Source organism: Jaculus jaculus, chromosome 1 (assembly GCF_020740685.1).
Source record: "Jaculus jaculus isolate mJacJac1 chromosome 1, mJacJac1.mat.Y.cur, whole genome shotgun sequence".
Lineage (NCBI taxonomy): Eukaryota > Metazoa > Chordata > Mammalia > Rodentia > Dipodidae > Jaculus > Jaculus jaculus.
In genome coordinates, this window is record NC_059102.1 from 3,875,819 (window position 1) to 3,890,484 (window position 14,666).

The window sequence follows — 14,666 nt, forward strand, 5'->3', positions numbered from 1 at the left end:
GTTCATTGTTAATTTCCATAGTTTTTTTAAAGTATATTTTTATTCCTAGAAAGGCAAGAACCTTTCTTGAAATCTTTAAAACTGACTTGGCTTTGCTTATGCATTTGCTCTCCAAATCATCTTAGAATCAGCTTGATGCCACTGAGAGTCTGCCATCTGGGGTGCAGTGACTTTGAGAGAGTGGGTCTTCCCACGTAGAGGCGCAGGTCTCTTTGTCGCTTCACAAGAATCTGGGGAAAGTGGCATGCGTTCTGTAGGAGTGATGGGTGTGAGGCCAGGAAGGTGTCCTTCTGGAAGTCATGTGCAGGCCCCCGTAGACGGAGTGGAAATTTGTGAAGCAAAGCCGAGGGCCGGGAAGGACAGCATGTGCACAGGTAGCCATGGCGGAGCCAGCACAGTCTGCAGTGCAGGGTGATGTCACAAGGCAGGGTGGCTGTCTATTCACCGTAGGCCACACAGCACATACCACACACCACGCCAGTCAACTTGTATTCTGACATGGCTTTTGTGGAAGAGATATCACAGTGAGAAATGCGGCATGTCTTTCTGTGGCCAGTGCAGGACTGGGGTGCTGAAGTCCTGATCCTAACATTTCCTGGGACAGGAAGGATGCCAACTCACAGAGTCAGGGGCCATCTGAGTCCTGACAGTCCCTAGAGACCACTCAGCTCTGCCACTTCATGTGGAAAGGAAGTAGAGTCATAGTGACAGCAAGGAGTCCACAAGGGATCATCAAAACCCAGCACTGGCTCTTAAGAAAAATGAATAAAATGGATAAATCCTTGCTAAGATGGGTGGAGGACAGGGGCAGGATGCTCTGCTGTGGCCCTCAGGATCATTAGTGGGACATGAAGAGGATATTTAGGGTATATTAATGGGTTTGACAATGTGAACAAACTATAAAACACAGCTCACTCAAGACTCAAGATGAAGCAGAATATCTGAGGAGTCCTCGATCTATTCAAAACCAACAGTCTTGGGCTGGAGAGATGGCTTAGTGGTTAAGTGCTTGCCTGTGAAGCCTAAGGACTCCGGTTCAAGGCTCAATTCCCCAGCACCCACGTTAGCCAGATGCACAAGAGGGTACACTCATCTGGAGTTTGTTTGCAGTGGCTGGAGGCCCTGGCACGCCCATTTTCCCTCTATCTGCCTCTTTCTCTCTCTGTCACTCTCAAATAAATAAATAAAAAGTAACAAAAAAGTTAAAAAAAACCAACAGCTTTGAACACTATGTGGTTCTGGTACAAGGGCAGAAACAGATTAGTGCAAGTAACACAATGTCCAGAAAAGGCCCTCATATACACTGACCCACAGATACCCAATCATCTCACTTTTGAAAAGGCACTAATATAATTCAATAGAATGGAAAATATTTAAAATTTGTATTTTTCCATGTGTATGCACATGTGCATGCAGAGGACAACCTTGGGCATCATCTTTAGGAATGCTATCCACCTCTGATTGAGACAGGGCCTCTCATTGGTCTAGGGCTCTGTGATTCGGCTAGACTGGCTGGCCAGGGAGCTCCAGGGCTCCCCCTGTCTCTGCTTCCTCAGCCTGGGATCCCAGGAGTACAGCACTGAACTTGGCGTTTACATGAGGGTCGGGATCGAACTCGGGTCCTCACGCTTGTAAGGCACACCACACACAGTGCTGTCCCCAGCCCGCAAGGGAAAATACTTCATATAGCATCTGGGCATTTATAAGGGTAAAAGTTTATAACTCTCCTGCTACACCATACAGAAAAATATTTGAGATAAAACTCACAAAACCGAAAACTATACAACTTCTAGATAAAAGAAAACCAGAAAATGTCAAACATCTGGATAGGCAGAGGTTCTCAAACAGAACACACATGATGCATAGGTGCACGTGTACACGCACACACAACAAGAAACAATATGTGAAAAGATAAATTACACTGTATACAAATTTTAAAATTTTGCTGATTAAAAGTTACCATAGGGTTGGAGAGATGGCTTAGCAGCTAAGGTGCTTGCCTGTGAAGCCCAAGGACCCAGGTTCGATTCCCCAGGACCCATGTAAGCCAGATGCACAAGGTGTGAGGGTGGCAGAGACAGGAGAATCACTGGGGCTCCTTGGCCAGCCAGTCTCACAGAAGGCTCCAGGTTCAGTGAGACTACGTCTCAAAGAGACAAGCTGCAAGAGCCATAGAATAGGGCACTCCTCGTCCTTTCTTGCCCATGGGGCACACACATCTGTATAACGTAGGTACACGCACGCGACATGCTCATCAACAAGAACCAGAACCAGGCTAACAGCGCTCGCAGCCTGGGGCTGAGGCCTGGTGGCAGGGCCGTGGCACTAAGGCTCTCTGCAGTGACAAGTCTGCAGGGCTGCTGCCTCCACCCTGGTGGCCCTGTCCGTGAGGATTTTGTCCCCTCCACCCTGAGGCACATGGACATCTCCTAGGCTGACCTGAGAGGCTGGTCTGGGTCTCCCTCCTGCTGGCGTTATTAGCACGGAGCCACCTAGGCAAGGAGGAGCGTAAGACTTCTCTAAGCACACAACAGGGAGGGGATGGAAGCGTGTTTCAACCCGAGCCGCTCCTCGCACTCCGGGGAGATCCATAAGAACTGCTTCCTGGGGGCCTACCCAGTCCTCACCTCTATTGCCTGGCATGTGGACTGAGTGCGTGTGTGCCCTCTCCTGCACACCCAGGAAGCCCCAAGCCAAGGCCTTTGCAGTAGCCTGTGCTCAGCCAGGTGTTTGTACAAAGACAGTGCTGTGTCCCCACCATCCCCAGCTGCTGCATGGTGGCCCCTTTGTACCTCTGCCATGGTGACGCAGAAAGAAAGACACTACCCTGATGGAGGTGAGTTCTGTTGGCCCCACCCAAGATGAACAGTACTCCTCAAATATCAAAACTGGCTTTTCTCCCTTTACTGAAGTTTGTCATATATAATGTTATTTATTTATTTGCTGGTTCAGTCATTCATTTATCATTTAATTAATTGATGTAAACTCTTCCTTTGTTGTCCAGGCTGACCTTAACTTGTGATCCCAAATGCTAGGATTCTATATGCAAACCACCACTCCTGAGTATACATGAGATCTTTATATACAATGAGTGTGCATTGCTACAGTTTTAGTAAAAGCCACCTGGGTTTATTTAACCTGGCTCTGTAATGTCTCTTGGGCCCTGGCAAACGTGATGTTTTTAACCTCAAGGTGCATCTCCTAGCTGGCAGTACAGCCAATGTCCTCAAGACTGTTCTTTGGGGAGGGACTGGAGGTTTCTTCCAGGTAGTTGGGCAGGACTCAGGCTGGAAGCGCCTCTAAGGTTGGGCTTAAGCTGGGCCAAGGGGCAGAGCCAATTCCACACAGTGTGCTCTGCAGAGGAGGCTGCCTGGCGCTCTCAATGCGCTGAGGCCCCAGGCAGTTGTCTGTGCTGGCTTTGCAGGCTCCTTCACTGGGCAAGCAAGCAGCCTCACCATGAAGCCACCCTGGTGCCAGCCCAGACTCTTCCAGTCCCTATTGGCTGAGACTTGGTTCAGGGGCCACAAGGACCGTGCAAGCCCTGATAGTGTGTTGAAGGCAAATCATGGGAGCCTGCTCCCCAAATGGAGGCAGGGGTCCAACCCTTCTGAGGGCCAGACTGAGCACAGGAACCTTGCCGTCACGAGACCTGGCTCAGTAGCCAGCTCCCCCGTGCAGAGCGAAGACCTCCAGCCCTCTCTCCTCGGCGGTGGGACGACGCTCTGGCGGCGCAGGGCTGCTCGGAGCACGGGAGAAAGGCCGTGCACACCAGGAACTGCTGTGCTCTGGGATGTATGGGAGGGACCCGGGCTGCCTCTGTGGGGTCATCAGTGGCTTCTGTTGAGGTCTGACCCATGAGGGAAAACTAAGAAGGAGACAGAGAAGCAAAGAAATTAAATGGAGCGTTGGAATGGGTTTCAGAGGAATTTCGATTCCAAAGGCAGGTTTTATGGGCGGCTAAAGCGTCTCCTTGACAAAAATAAGCTTCTAACGAGGAAGGGATAGAGCAACTCATGAAACCAGGTGCTGTAAATCACCAGTGATGTGGCTCCCACCAGGGCCCTGCAGGAGGGCAGAGGGAGGAAGACAGGCCCCGGCACAGAAGGCAGATCTCGAGAACACAGACCTCAGACATGGGAGGCTGCCAGCACGTGTTCCTTTCTGCTTTATAAATGCCAAGGGCATAGCGGGCATAGCAGCCTCCGAGTCATACTTGCGGAAACAGGTGGCAGGTGGGGGACAGAGTTCATGAGAGCCGCACTCCCTGGTGTTCAGCGGGTAAAAGGCAGGCGCTGGGACCTCTGGAAGGATGGCTGGGTGGGACCTCAGAATGAAATCACAGTGAGAGGCAGAAGTCTCAACAGAGCCACTCTGGGGACACAATCATGTTCTAGACTTGCCAGGCTGGGAGCCCGCTGCAGGGGTGCCAGGAGGAAAAGTGGAGACATTTTTGAAGAGAAACATAGATTACTGCTCTCCTAGGCAGACTGTAGTCTGTTCTGCCCCATGAGAACTCTGCCAGAAGATGTGATTTTGGCCCTTTGGGCTGCTATAATGCAAGTCCACACAGCATGTAGCTTATCAACAGCAGAGGTCCACTGCTCACAGACCTGGAGGTTGAAGATCAAGGCACCAGCAGGCCCAATGCCTGCAGAGGCCTCATTTCCTGCTCCATAGAGTTTATGTCCTCATCATGTCCTTGTGTGGTGGAAGGAAGGTACTCTGGAGGCCTTATTTATCAGGGCACTACCACCTCCCTGGGAGCCCCACCCACCCACAACTCAACTTCAAGGGCCCCATCTCATAGAACCATCACCCCAGGGTTAGGATTTGGACATAGACATGTGGGGAGATCATAGTAGATTCTGGGTCTGCTGTACAGAGCAGAGATGCGTGTTTGGAAGCAAGGCACCCATCTGTGCCATGCTGATGTGTGACATTATACTAGAGCAGTTTTGCCTCCCTGTGGGTTGAACTGAATTCCAGAACAGCCCATTGGCCTGGCTGAACACGGTGTTGGACTGTGGTTTTACATAAGGCTCAAGCACTCACTGGAATGGAGCCATCAGGGACCCCCAGGCCCCCAGACAAGCCGATGTGAGGCGTCCCAGAGGAGCTCGCTGAGAGGGAAGCCTGCAGTGAGTGCTCACCAGGACAGGGAAAGCTGCTGTACTCCTTCCTACGTCAACAAAACTCAAGACTTGGCATGGTGCTTGCTCTTAGCTGACCCAACCTTAAAGCCCAGGACATCAATTGTTGGGTTAGCTTGTCTGTGAACATGCTTGCTTTCTCAAAGTCTCAGACACAGCCTCCCTGGGACAGCTTCTAAGACCTGCAGGACAGCCAGGAGCCACCAGTGGGAAGGCAGAGTCCTCCCCAGACGAGAAGTTCCTCGCTTCCTTTTCACTCAGCACTGTCTCAAGACAGAACCATTGTGCTGTTCGCCGGATTCAAAAGACAGGGGAATTGGGGAAATGAGCAAGAGTGCTGTTTTCTCTGTGAGCCTGATATCAGCACAAGGGTAAAGAAGATCGACACTGAGGACACTCAACACCTACCAAACCAGAAATCCAGAAGTTCCTAAGAGCCTATCACTGAAGTAGAGTTGAAATGAACCCAATATGGCTCAGGAAATTTTGCAGAAGAGGGGGAGGAAAGACTGTTAGAGCCCCCAGTTGGGACATTTTGCACAGAGACATTGCCTCTCCTTCATAACTGATTGTTGCCCCCATAATGCATAACCCACAATCCCCATGGGGTTGACCTGCATTCCCAGTGAGGAGGACCTCTTTGGAACAGGGACAGGGAGGAGGGAAAGGATGGTACCAACATGTGCAATTTACATACTAAGTATGTCCATATCTAATAAAAATAAGAAAAGTACAGGGGAGTGACCAGAATCGTTTAAAAAGGCCAGAGTCTTTTTAAACCCAAGCTGAAGGCTCAGCTGCCCCCGCTCTAACTGCCACTGGCAGTACCCAAGGTTGAAGGTCCGGTAACAGATAAGGAAACTTGTAGCCACAGAGGATGGACAGCAATTAATCGTATTTCATGAAATTGTGCCACAAATTACCAAACCTAAACAATACTTTATGGTTGGATTTAAGCGGCCGAGCACTGCTTGGACAGAGAGCCTGGGGAAGGAGGCGTGTTGCCCGCGTGGTGATTGCTGGTTCCCTTCACCAGAGCTAAGTGGTCTGTGTACCAGGAGGGATAAGAAGTGGCTCATTTTTAACCCTAATGGATTTACACAAAGACCATTGTCTTCAGTCTCCTAAAACCTAAGCCTTAATTATCTCCATGCCTAGGGGACTCCGTGGTACAGCTGCAAACACCACACCACATAACTTTGCTTTATGAAAATCCTTTTCTTTCTAAGGGCATGGGGGCTTGATGGTGCCAGCTCTTCCCACTTTGCACCTGCCCTGAGGGGCTGCTGTGGGGAGCTCGTTCCACCTCCTGCAGGGCTGCTCTGATCCACAGTGAGAGATCTGACTTGGGGTGATTTGGGTTAATGGGCCTTTGTCATTCCGGTTCTCCTGTCCAGAAGTTCTTGGGGGGTGGTGCTCTTGGGAGTCAGTCGGCAGAAGTCGATAGGTTTGTGGTGATGGAGCAGTCATCTTAACTGCTGCTCTTTCTCCTAGAACTTTCTAATCAGAATGGATCTTACTGTCGGAGGTTGAGGCATCAGAAGTGAGCTACGGCCTAGGCAGTTTCCTGGACATGTGGTATAGGGGACCTCAGGGCTCTCAGATTGCTTCTTTTGGCTGGGGGTGGGGGTTAACAAGAATCAATATTTAAGATTATGCAACGTCCATTCCAGCCTGATGCAGCTGCCAAGCCAAGGGCGAGGGCCAGATAATTTACAATGCAAGGAATCCATTCTTTTTGAGAGGAGAAGGGAAAATCAAGATTTAAGCTCCTTATCCTGCGCTGAACTTTTCTCCTCCATTCTTAATGGCACTGGACGCAAATAAACCATCCATTTTGCTTTAGAGAACTGGTGGACTTTGTACAGTTCCAGTGGAATCGACAGCTTGGGTTCAGAGCCTTGATCCAGGGTCTGTGCTGTAACTGACTTGTAAACAACTCATTTACATTTTTCCAACTTACAGTGCTGTCATTTGGCCTGATCAAAATCCACCCTTATTCTTTCGTGTCTATAATCAGCAGAGAAAGCGTTTTTATTGTCAGCTCCTAATGGTTCTCCTGTCCCATATTTTTAATGTGAAGATTAAATATTTATAAATGCCTTGTCAGTGGCATTCCACAAGCAAGCCCTTGTGAAGCCGCAGACCATGGACCCATGCTCACACAGAGTCAAAGGTCGCAGGTCAAGCAAGCAATGAGCCCCGGCCACAGAGCACATCTGCTGTCACCAGCTCTGGAGAATTATTGATGGGCCAGGGCTTGCTCCTGAAAGGGCCTCATGATGTGGCAAGGGAGGCTGCCTTTGTCTTCCTTGGGCTCCTCGGGCTCAGCACTTAGTGGAACCTCAGCCACCCGTCATCCTACGTGATATGCCTGGGGACAGGTTGCATTGAGGAAGATGCCAGGAAGCACCCAGAAGTTGAGACATTGGCATGACACTCGTCACATCCTAGGAGGGTGACAGGAATGAGGTAGGAATGAGGTGCTCAGCGCCTGTGCCCCATGCTGGGCATAGGGTTTGACTGAGAGCCAGTAGTGGGTTTACAACAGGATGTGTGCATGCTCTGTGCATTTGGACATGGGAGAACCTGGGCTCCAGGGCATGGGGTACAAGACCAAAACCCAGGGAGGCGGGGACGGCAGGGCCGAGCCAGACCTTGGGCAGTGAACAGAGTTGGAGACGGTGCCAAGGGGTTCAACTGACATTCTCATAATGGCCGAAGATGGCCACAGTCACTGTGGTGGAGGCTGAGGAGACACTCCTCCAGCTGCAGGCGTTCACATTCGCTCTGCCATAGAGCTGCTTAAGTCCTTGCGGCTGAGCGTCGGGAACTACAGTAGTAATTCCAGCCATAGCTGTAAGGGCCGCCAAGGACCTCTGGTCACCTAGTCGAGGCTCTGGATGGAGGGAGAAGAGGAGATAGGAGTGACTCTGCAATTATGGGCATGAGACTTATCCTCTTGGATGAGCCCATTGCACCCCTAGGAAGTAGAGGTAGAAAACATTTCTTATTCTCCTCAATGGCAGTTAACATGGCATGTGACAGTGAGATCATCAAAGAGCTCTGACCTCTTCAGGTGTGCCGCAGATGGGGAGTGGGCCCAAGACAAAGGGAACTGATCTAATCTTGATCCCCTAGTGCTAAGCACACAGGGACTCGGCCACACCTAAACTGTAAGCATGAGGTCAAAATGCCCCATTTGTCCAGCAGCTGGTGCTGAAGTGAGAACAGACCATCCTAGCTCCCCCACCAGCTTGGAATGCTCCAGAAATGCACAGAGGGCAAGAGAAAGGCCATCTCCTTGCCTGCAGTGCTACAGGCAATGGTCAGTGGCCGCCGCAGGCTATAGGCGGGCCCCCAGCACACAGCAGCCTGGGAGAAGCCAGAACAACGAAGCTGGAATCTCTGGGCTCAGCCTGGCAGTGCCTGGGGTCTGGCACTGGTTCCTATCCCTAAAGTGAGACATACCTGCTCTGCTCCCATCTAGGGCTAGCCATGGGTTCCCATCAAGTGAATGGCATCTGCATGGGAGCCTGCCTGGGTGAGGAGAACCTGCCCCGTTTTCCCATGTGAAGTTTTCTTGGAGGGCCTTTGGAGCTCCTGGGGTCAGATGCTATCTTCCCCCTTTGAAAGCCCACATGGATGGAAACTGGTATAAACCAGTTCCTTAAGTGAGGTTTCCTACAGTGGTTGGTATAACCCCCTACCAATCAAAGTACAAAGTCTTAGAGCTGGCTCTTAGGGTCTTCATCTGGAGACCCCAGCAAGGAAGGCAAGCAGTGAACGTAAACCCTGGAGCATCACACCTGAAAGCTAGGCACTACTCTCCAGAGAGGAGTGGCAGACAGTTAAAATGCCCCAGTGATGGTGATTCATGGATGAAGTAGTATTGATCATTATTGAGACAGAACCGGTCAGCCCTGCGCGAGGAAGCACGAACCAGCGGTTCAGCCTGGGAGCCCGCGCCCCGGGTGGGCAGGGCTCGGGGGACGGGCCGCCGTGGCACGACTGTGAGATGATGAACATGTATTGATTCCTGCAGCGCCTCTCCTCAGCCCCAGAGCACTTCAGGCACTTATTGGAAAGTGCCTGAAGCCAAACTGAAGACAGGCCCAGTGAGGAGCATCAATCCAGTGCTGAGGGCATCGGGGGCTTGCAGCCAAGGGGGAGAGCAGGTGTTCAGCTGCCCGGCTCCACACACTTAAGGAAGGCACTCTGCCTCTGCCGCTCGATAGCTGCCACCTCACCAGTAAAACCAAAATTAAGAGGCCAGTGTGGACAGACCACAGCGCTGAGCTTGGCTCATGGAGGAGACAGGCACGTGCAGCAAGCGCTGGTGCCTGCCGGCCCTCACGAGAACGTCCAAGGCCGTGTGTGTGTCGGAGCTCAGGATCCAGGGACCTTGCGGCTGGCGGAACGGGCCAGGCTGAGCCCTGGCATCTGCACACTCAGGCTGCCCTGTCAGACTGCCACCAGACATCCCACAAGACAGGTTTGGGGGAGTTCCTAGGCTGCTGGGTGGCTTTCAGGAGGAGCATTATAGGATGCCCAGAAACCCAAACCAGTTTCCAAACTTTTCTACTTGGCAACAACCTCAAATGCACAGAAAAGCTGTGAGAGTAAATACTGCATTGCTAATGGCCCATGTCCTTCACCCACATCATTGACCGCCCTGTCTACCTGAATGTGGTCTTTCTGGACCACTTTGGGAAGGCAGAGGTGACCTTTCATTCCCACTTTCCTCAGACGTGTTTCTCAGGAACGTCACCACTTCTACATGTTTCTCGACTGAGTTAAGCCTGGCTGGCCTTGCAACCCTGCTGGGTTTGTACAATGTGGCTGCATGTGCTCCAAGTCCTGCCTCACGTGTTCCTGGGATTCTTCCTTTGCCCGCCAGAAATGCCATCCTGAGGCCACTGTGGGAGGAGGCTGAGAGGCCATGGGATGGTCAGCTGAGCCACCCATGAAGGACACTACACTGGACAGGCTAGCCTTCCAGGCTCCAGAGAAAGCCGTCCATGTGCTTGAGACCAGCTAGAGGCAGGAGAGTGGCCCAGCCAAGCCCAGGAGGGGAAGTAAGTAAATCATGGCCCTTAGAAGCCGTCCGGTTTCAGGGCGATTTGTTCTGCGGTGGCAGGAAGTGGACTATCGGGTGTGGCTGGCAGAATGAAAAGGAGGCGTGAGTTACTACACGAGGGAGGAGAAAGGAGGCCTGCCTCCAGATCTGTGCACCGTAAAAGGTTAATAAGGGTCATGATGAGCTTCATTATTCCCAAATTAAAAAATTAGAGGATATGGATAAATTCTCTGAAATACAAAACTTTATAACTAGCACAAAATAAAGAGCAAATATAAACAGCCCTTTCAATTTTCAAGTGTTTTCTGTAATCAAGGGCTGTCCTGTGAAGAAAGTTCAGACTCAGGGGACATCATGGTAAATTTCATCATGTACAGAATAAAAGCCATTTTATACACTGCTTTAGAGAAGACAGGAGGAGGTGACCCTTCTCTGCTCATTTGGTGAATCCAGCGTGAAGGCCAGCACGGAAACTTGAGAATGAAAAAGGAACAGAAAATGACAGGCTGGTACCTTTCTTGAACAGAGACACTAAAATCCTTCACGAAGCATTAGTAAATCAAACCCAGACATGTGTGAACACAATGATCCTGACCAAGCGAGCGTATTCCAGAACTCAGGACATTCTGCACCTGAAGACGGACTGTGGCTCATATGGAATCATCAGAGCACCATGTGCCCTTCTGTCAAGCTGCAAGGAAATGCTCAATAGAATCCAGCTCAGTCTAGGTAGAGGAGCGCTGTGAGCTGGAAGCCAGCCTGAGACTGCATAGTGAATTCCAGGTCAGCCTGGGCTAGGTGAGATCCTACCTCAAAACAAACAAACAAACAAACAAAAAATTCAACTCATTTATTTGGAAAGTTCTTAGGCATTGAGATATCATGAAAATCCTTTCGTTACCTTGCTTAATGGCAGGGGTCCAAGTGGTTTCCCCCTAAAATGGGAAATATGGTAAGTGGACATTCTTCCCACTTCCAACAGCCAGTGAAAGATGGGAAGAAAAAGAAATGGCCAGTGTAAAAGCAAGGGAGGAACAGTAAGGCTCTTCCCATTTCTCAGTTGGTATGAATATAATCACACCATCATACTGTAGAGAAAAAATTTAGCCGTCTATATAAAGTCAGCAGAACTAGAAAAGCAAAAGGTTTTAGTTGTGGGTTTTGAGGAAATAATTAACAAAATAAATTGTCCAGGTTATTAAATATAAGGCAAGCCTGAGACCCTGCCCCTCCTTGAGGTGCCAAGGACATGCGATAACTACGGGTGACATGGCTTCTTGGGAGGATCCTGGGGAAGAAAATGAGCACAAGAGGAAGAAGTACTGTGGTAGCCTGATGTGATACCTTGAATGCACGGCCCGGTAGACTCAGGTGCTTTATTGAAAATAAGCTCATAAGCTGGGTCTTCGGACGCCCGTCTGGAGGACTGTCACGGGGGCGGATCCTGGAGTGTGTTTGCATTCCAGCCCAAAGGTGTGTGCCGAGCAGCTTGCGCTCTGACGGCTCGCGCTCGCTGCTGGTGCTGGCTGCCGGCAGGGCGGTGTCTCTGCTTGGATCTGTGGATGGGAGCCAGCTTCTCCCATCGCTGATGGAGCTCCCCTGGACTCTGTAAGCCTGACATAGACCCGTTCTTCCCATAAGCTCCTCTGGTTGGATATTTGTCCCAGCAATGAGGAGCTGAGTGCAACAACTGCCAAAACCCAAATACTATCTGATCCTTAGTGATGGGGACTGTACTGTTTGTTGTTAGTTCCTTGATCTTGATAACTGGACCATGATTATGGAAGATGATGTTATGGGAATCAGGCTGAGTGTAAGGGTCCCCTTTGGCTATCTCTGCAACTCTTCTTTTTTTTTTTTTTAAAAAAAAATTATTTATTTATTTATTTATTTATTTGAGAGGGACAGACACAGAGAGAAAGATAGAGGGAGAGAGAGAGAATGGGCGCGCCAGGGCTTCCAGCCTCTGCAAACGAACTCCAGACGCGTGCACCCCCTTGTGCATCTGGCTAACGTGGGACCTGGGGAACCGAGCCTCGAACCGGGGTCCTTAGGCTTCACAGGCAAGCGCTTAACCGCTAAGCCATCTCTCCAGCCCGCAACTCTTCTTTGAGTCTAAAATTATGTCAGAATGAAATGTTTAAAAACAGGGGGATAAAGCTGAGCATCATGGCTCATGCCTTTAATCCTAGTACTTGGGAGGCAAAGGTAGGAGGATTGCTATGAGTTTGAGGCCACCCTGAGACTCCATAGTGAATTTCATGTCAACCTGGGCCCTCCTGCTGCGGGCCCAGACCTGCTGAGGGAAGGAGGCCCGTGCAACCCTGGCACCTCTTGGGCATCATCTTAAAGTGATGTAACATGCTGTTTGGACAAACAGCTTTGAACTAATTTTAAGGCCTCTCTCTTTTCTTGCAGAAGTTCAGTGTGGCATTAAGAATGAGAGACAGCAGGAAACAGGGCAGATGCCATAAAAAGCAGCTCTGCTGGATGAGCTAGAGAAACAGCAGATCTTTGGAGACTTGCAGCTACTCCAGATAATCATCCTCAGAAATAAGTCTGACATATTCAACATGGCTCACACATCCATGTAGACGACTGAGTCATGGAAACTGTGAAGGGAGAGAACTCTCTCCCTTGGGTCCTGTCATCATTATACTCAGGGTATCAGCTTCTGAGCAAGCCTGGTCCCCAAGTCTGTATGGCCCATGTTTTCTCTGTCTCCATTACTTCACAGTCTGCATATCTGGGAATAGAATCATTCGCAACCGAACCCCAGTGAGCTGTCACTACTTTGGCACACTCTGAGGGTACTGGAACTGCAGCAGAAGCTGGGCCACTGTACCCCCAAAATGCCACCTGGACAATGTTGACTGTCCACCCTGCATCCTGAGCCACCTGAAGCCCCTCTGAGCAACCAGCCACTGCAGATATACCCAGGGCAGGTGACAGACAGGTCATGGAACTATTTAGGACAGGCAGGCTTTGGCAGGCTGGCCTTTACAACCTTAGTAATGGTACGTGGACATGTGGCTGCACAGGACTCTGTTGTCGTCCTCTTACAGACCCTTCCCCAGTCATCCTTCTGAGGTCTCTGCATGCTGCCAAAGGTCAGGACCACTTTGTGGATGGAGTTTGGTGGAAGGGCCTCTCCCTGTCTGTAGCACAGGTGGCCTCCTTCAGGTATTAGTTCACTTGCTAATATTTCTCAGCTTTCTCCTGTACAAATAGATCTTTAAGGAAGCTTATTTGCTAAACAGAACACATAATTACTGGTTAACTCATTTGGATAAAGGCTGTAACATCATTCTGTAAAACTTATGCAGTGGTTGTATACATTATATAATACCAGAACGTTACTGCTACTGTTAATGCCAAAGTCAAGGTTTCTTTGACCTACTACTGTACTAACTAAACTAGGCCTCAATTTTGAACTAAGACTATATATAAAAATAGTCAAAAGGAAACCACTTTCCTTAAGAGTAAGAGTGAAAATGTGCTGCTGCTGTTGTAAATCCTGAGAAGAGATTATATAGTGCCCATTTAAAGTTCACCAATTACAGGGAATAGGAAAGCCCAAAGTCACTTACTGCAGTCAGAAAGCTGTAGAGCAGAGGCTAGCACCATTGGTTATGGGGCTGTAGACACTGCACTGGGTGACTCTCTTGAGTGCCTTCCACGACACACATAGCACCCACTGTGGAAAAGGGGCACACTCATGAGATGGCCAGTGTACATACTCACAGGGCAATAATCACTGATGGACAGGGATGCAAACCTGTCTCCAACTGGTAGGTAGGTCTACAGCTGTGTGGAGGGTGGTAGGTCTACAGCTGTGTGGAGCATGGCAGATCTACAGCTGTGTGGAGGGTGGTAGGTCTACAGCTGTGTGGAGGGTGGTAGATCTACAGCTGTGTGGAGCATGGTAGGTCTACAGCTGTGTGGAGCGTGGTAGGTCTACAGCTGTGTGGAGGGTGGTAGGTCTACAGCTGTGTGGAGCGTGGTAGGTCTACAGCTGTGTGGAGGGTGGTAGGTCTACAGCTGTGTGGAGCGTGGTAGGTCTACAGCTGTGTGGAGCATGGTACATCTACAGCTGTGTGGAGGGTGGTAGGTCTACAGCTGTGTGGAGCATGGTAGGTCTACAGCTGTGTGGAGGGTGGTAGGTCTACAGCTGTGTGGAGGGTGGTAGGTCTACAGCTGTGTGGAGGGTGGTAGGTCTACAGCTGTGTGGAGTGTGGTACATCTACAGCTGTGTGGAGCATGGTACGTCTACAGCTGTGTGGAGGGTGGTAGGTCTACAGCTGTGTGGAGCGTGGTAGATCTACAGCTGTGTGGAGGGTGGTAGGTCTACAGCTGTGTGGAGGGTGGTAGGTCTACAGCTGTGTGGAGCGTGGTAGGTCTACAGCTGTGTGGAGGGTGGTAGGTCTACAGCTGTG